At 42.3% G+C, this 5,925-nt stretch overlaps 1 long non-coding RNA gene across 1 annotated transcript; it reads right to left on the reverse strand.

Moving 5' to 3' along the window:
• On the reverse strand, window positions 1-3,736 carry LOC129838695 (uncharacterized). Its single transcript, XR_008756888.1, has 2 exons — window positions 1,498-3,736; window positions 1-1,318 (listed from the first exon to the last, which is right to left on the reverse strand). It is a non-coding gene; the product is annotated as an uncharacterized LOC129838695 (long non-coding RNA).
• Between the last annotated feature and the right edge of the window lie 2,189 nt (window positions 3,737-5,925).

A 5,925-nucleotide genomic window follows, 5' to 3' on the forward strand; every position in this document is an offset into this window, starting at 1 on the left:
TAGTGTCTATTCATTTAATTGACAATAGCCTATAAAAGTGTTTATTCTTTACAACTTTTTTTATGACACAATATTACAGTGCATGATGAACAGTCAATTAGTGCATTATGTAGCCCTTTTTCCTTTACCCTTCATGTGATCTTCAATATACAACAAATAGCCTACAAGATATAGGCAATACCATGTATACAGATGAGTACATTTTGTATACAGATGAGTACACAGTGATCCGGGTCAACAGCATCAATGTAACAGTGTAACAGTATAATATCACCATAACAGTATAACTTTAAACCGTCTCCTCGCCCCGACACGGGCGCGAACCAGGGACCTTCTGCACACATCAACAACAGTCACCCACGAAGCGTCGTTACCCATCGCTCCACAAAAGCCGCGGCTCTTGCAGAGCAAGGGGAAACCCTACTTCAGGTCTCAGAGCAAGTGACGTAACCGATTGAAATGCTATTAGCGCGTACCCGCTAACTAGCTAGCCATTTCACATCCGTTACACTCTACCAAGTATTAGTATAGTATAGAGTGGATAGAACTACATCGTAATAGCTGTCAATATGACCTCGTACTTTAGTAATAGCCTACTATAAACATCAACTAGGGTGTTCTTCAAATGTGCAAAACAAGTTAAACAACTCATCAAACACGTAGTGACCTGTGTAAATCTAATCCCACTGCGCACAGACGTCCGTTCAACGTCTAGTTCTGAATTGCACAGTTCAACAAAAAATGTCACCATGTCATTGGATTCAAGTTAAAAAAGAGACAGTGCCCATACGATGATGACGTTGATGAAATCCAACGTCATCACATAGATTTTTCGGGGGTTGAAATGACGTGGAAACAGCGTTGATTCAACCAGTTTTTGCCCAGTGGGAGTGGAACACCAACCAGTGAAACTGAAAGCGAACCATGATGAAAGGCTCAGTAATGTTTTGTAAAAAATCAGTGTACACATTGTACAGTGCAAGCAGTAATTGACAAACGAAAACATAACATAAGCCAAGCCTGTTCGTGTTAATTCTACTCCACATGATGTCCTCATCATGGTCCAATGCGTTTGGTACTCCCTGAACCTCTCGAATGGGTTGAAGACATCCGTATGTCAGTACTGCTGTCCAACTGTACATTTTCTGCAGGTTCCGCGTCTTGGACATGCATGAGACCACCAATTGAATCCACCATTCCCATCAGCGCGGCGAGGACAGTGAACGCTGTCCCGATAAAAAACATATTCAAGACGTCTGTCATCATAGCTTCTCCAGTGAAATGGACGTGGTCTTGGGTTGGACAACCGCAGCGTCACCTTCACAAATATAAATAATATTAATTACATGTGTTTTGTTGTTTGTACTCTTTTCCATGTATTTTCCAAAACGTATACTAAATTACTATTACATAACCGGGAACGCAACCACACATTAACCGCGTGGTGGGAAAGTAGACTACCAAAAGGAACGCTGACAGAAACTGTTAAGTACTTACAATATGCCTGCCGATTTTAAACTTCAACTTGTGCTGAGTAGTTTAACTCCCGATCCAAGGTTGGCGTGGAAGACAGACTTTCCTTGCTAATGATGACACAGGCTTTAGATATTCCTCAAGTTTTCTTTAAAACAGTCGAGGTAAATACGTTACTCTCCTCTTGATATCAGACGGCAATGTGGCAATGTCATGATGCATCGCAGCGCTCTCTTGCTTCAAAGCTTGTGTGTAATGACATCATCAAATAGATGGGAATTTCCAATTCTTGATACATAGGCCTGCAAATGATTTAATTTTAGTCTCTTTCACAGATAACTCACGCAAGATGTCAGAAAAGGCTACTGAAGTCTGATTGGACTTGGTTGGACTACTTGCCTGTGTGATGAGACAAGTGCTCTACATATTTTATATTTTGCCTATTCCCATCCCACCAAGAAATAAAATGACATAGCAGTTAAGAATGTAACCACCCTAGACCCTTTAGTTGTTTGACAAAGCCACTCAACAAGTAGCTCTGGGAAGTTAGGAGTTGTTGCACAATGCTTTCTTTCCCACAGTTCTGACACATTTTGCTTTTGGCTACTTTCTGTGTGCGTCAAAGAGAGTGATTACACATACATTAGTAGGTTCAGCTTTATACTCTTGGGTTTGCTTTTACAGTACTATTGACATACACCCACACCCTCCTCTACCCCTTGAGTAACCTCTCGACTTTCATATATAATCAGACAGAGGTACACTGAAAAGGGGACTTCCACATTAGGCTGGTGATTTGGGTACTAGTTTCGCCCAGCAAATTTCACAATTTAAGCTTCAGCTTTCTGTAGAATCAGTGAATCAAACAACCAATGAGTATTGTTGTAGGCCTATTGTGGCCTGTCTGTTGCTATTTGCGGTCAGTCAGTCATACACTCTCATGTTTCTCCAAGGACTTGACATTGACCACAGGGAGCAAATGGACGGAAATTCACTGAGCTCCTAAAGGCACTCTGGGTAAAAGTTAACCAAGGATGGGACTCACTGGTTAAATAAAGGTTAAATAAACAAATAATATTCTGAATAATAGCATATAAATGATATGACTTGGCTTTTTTAAGGTCCCCCTTCAGGTCCATTTTTAAATGGGTCACATTGTTTTGTTTCTGGTCACGCCCACTGGGCAAAAACTGGTTGAATCAACATTGTTTCCATGTAATTTAAACAACAAAACATTTAAATCGCTGATGTTGAATCAACATGGAAAACTGATTGGATTTGCAAAAAGTAATCAAAATAAAATAATTTTCAACCTGTCCAATGACATGGTGACATTTTTAGTTCAAGTTGAATTCACGTTAGTTGACAACTCAACCAAATGTAAATAAAAACTAGACGTTGAAATGACGTGCCCCTGTCTATCCGTAAAAAATGAATACAAATTGTGCTGTCTGGTTTGCTTAATATAAGGAATTAGACTTTAGACTTTTAAGTAGTATTTTACTGGGTTACTTAAAATTTTACTTGAGTCATTTCCTTTTAAGGTATCTTTACTTTTATTCAAGTATGACAACTGGGTACTTTTTCCACCAGACATAATATAGAACCCTACAAACTAAAACTAGTAACTGTATTAGTAGGCCTAACGGTATTTTCTATAGGATAGCTCTCCAAAGATGAGTCACATCATATTTAATATTCTTGAAGCTAACAAGGACCTGCCTAAATGACTATCGACATGTAGCACTCACGTCTGTAGCCATGAAGTGCTTTGAAAGGCTGGTCATGGCTCACATCAACACCATTATCCCAGAAACCCTAGACCCACTCCAATTTGCATACCGCCTGTGATAAGGTGCGTCTCGGTGAGAGGTGTAGGAGTCAGGCGCAGGAGAGCAGGGATACTGAGAAGCGTGTTTAATATATCTATAGTCCACCAATACAAAAATGGCACAGATCCCTCTATATAAGGTCTCACAGTTCATAGAGCAGATCAGTGAAAACAAAACCGAAACTCGTGCAAAACGCACGGAAGAACAAACTCAGTTCCGAAAAAATAAACTACACGTGCGTAAATACGAGAACAAGAAATATCAACGATCAATGAGCGCAAAACCCCCACAAGCTTAATCCCGCACGAAATAAGGCAGGAAACAAGTACCCTATATACACACAGAAATAAACGCAATTGAAACCAGGTGTGAAAATGAACACAGACAAAAAAAACAGAAAAGGAAAAAGGGATCGGTGGCGGCTAGTAAACCGGCGACGCCGAGCTCCGAGCGCTGCCCGAATCGGGAGAGGGGCTATCTTCGGTAGAAGTCGTGACACCGCCCTAACAAATTCACAGATGATGCAATCTCTATTGCACTCCACACTGCCATTTCCCACCTGGACAAAAGGAACACCTATGTGAGAATGCTATTCATTGACTACAGCTCAACGTTCAACACCATAGAGCCCTTTCACCTTTATTTAACCAGGTAGGCAAGTTGAGAACAAGTTCTCATTTACAATTGCGACCTGGCCAAGATAAAGCAAAGCAGTTCGACACATACAACAACACAGAGTTACACATGGAGTAAAACAAACATACAGTCAATAATACAGTAGAAAAAATAAGTATATACAATGTGAGCAAATGAGGTGAGATAAGGGAGGTAAAGGCAAAAAAAAATGTAAAGGCCATGGTGGCGAAGTAAATACAATATAGCAAGTAAAACACTGGAATGGTAGATCTGCAGTGGAAGAATGTGCAAAGAAAGATAGAAATAATGGGGTGCAAAGGAGCTAAAATAAATAAATAAATACAGTAGGGGGAGAGGTAGTTGTTTGGGCTAAATTATAGATGGGCTATGTACAAGTGCAGTAGTCTGTGAGCTGCTCTGACAGCTGGTGCTTAAAGCTAGTGAGGGAGATAAGTGTTTTCAGTTTCAGAGATTTTTGTAGTTCATTCCAGTCATTGGCAGCAGAGAACTGGAAGGCAAGGCGGCCAAAGGAAGAATTGGTTTTGGGGGTGACAAGAGAGATATACCTGCTGGAGCGCGTGCTACAGGTGGGTGCTGCTATAGTGACCAGCGACCTGAGATAAGGGGGGACTTTACCTAGCAGGGTCTTGTAGATGACCTGGAGCCAGTGGGTTTGGCGACGAGTATGAAGCGAGGGCCAGCCAACGAGAGCGTACAGGTCGCAGTGGTGGGTAGTATATGGGGCTTTGGTGACAAAACGGATGGCACTGTGATAGACTGCATCCAATTTATTGAGTAAGGTATTGGAGGCTATTTTGTAAATGACATCGCCGAAGTCGACGATCGGTAGGATGGTCAGTTTTACGAGGGTATGTTTGGCAGCAGGAGTGAAGGATGCTTTGTTGCGAAATAGGAAGCCAATTCTAGAATTACCTTTGGATTGGAGATGTTTGATGTGAGTCTGGAAGGAGAGTTTACAGTCTAACCAGACACCTACGTATTTGTAGTTGTCCACATATTCTAAGTCAGAACCGTCCAGAGTAGGGATGTTGGACGGGCGGGCAGGCAGGTGCAGGCAGCGATCGGTTGAAGAGCATGCATTTAGTTTTACTTGTATTTAAGAGCAGTTGGAGTCCACGGAAGGAGACTGTCTGATTTGTAGGGGTCCAGATTTTGCAGCTCTTTCAGAACATCAGCTGACTGGATTTGGGAGAAGGAGAAATGGGGAAGGCTTGGGCGAGTTGCTCTGGGGGGTGCAGTGCTGTTGACCGGGGTAGGGGTAGCCAGGTGGAAAGCATGGCCCGCCGTAGAAAAATGCTTATTGAAATTCTCAATTATAGTGGATTTATCGGTGGTGACAGTGTTTCCTGTCCTCAGTGCAGTGGGCAGCTGGGAGGAGGTGTTCTTATTCTCCATGGACTTTACAGTGTCCCAGAACTTTTTTGAGTTTGTGTTGCAGGAAGCAAATTTCTGCTTGAAAAAGCTAGCCTTGGCTTTTCTAACTGCCTGTGTATATTGGTTTCTAGCTTCCCTGAAAAGTTGCATATCACGGGGGCTGTTCGATGCTAATGCAAAACGCCATAGGATGTTTTTGTCTTGGTTAAGGGCAGTCAGGTCTGGAGAGAACCAAGGGCTATATCTGTTCCTGGTTCTAAATGTCTTGAATGAGGCATGCTTATTTAAGATGGTGAGGAAGGCATAAAAAAAACAGGCATCCTCTACTGACGGGATGAGATCAATATCCTTCCAGGATACCCCGGCCAGGTCGATTAGAAAGACCTGCTCGCTGAAGTGTTTCAAGGAGCGTTTGACAGTGATGAGTGGAGGTCGTTTGACCGCTGACCCATTACGGATGCAGGCAATGAGGCAGTGATCGCTGAGATCTTGGTTGAAAACAGCAGAGGTGTATTTAGAGGGCAAAGTGGTTAGGATGATATCTATGAGGGTGCCCGTGTTTACGGCTTTGGGGTGGTACCTGGTAGGT

Source organism: Salvelinus fontinalis, chromosome 39, assembly GCF_029448725.1.
Source record: "Salvelinus fontinalis isolate EN_2023a chromosome 39, ASM2944872v1, whole genome shotgun sequence".
Classification (NCBI taxonomy): domain Eukaryota; kingdom Metazoa; phylum Chordata; class Actinopteri; order Salmoniformes; family Salmonidae; genus Salvelinus; species Salvelinus fontinalis.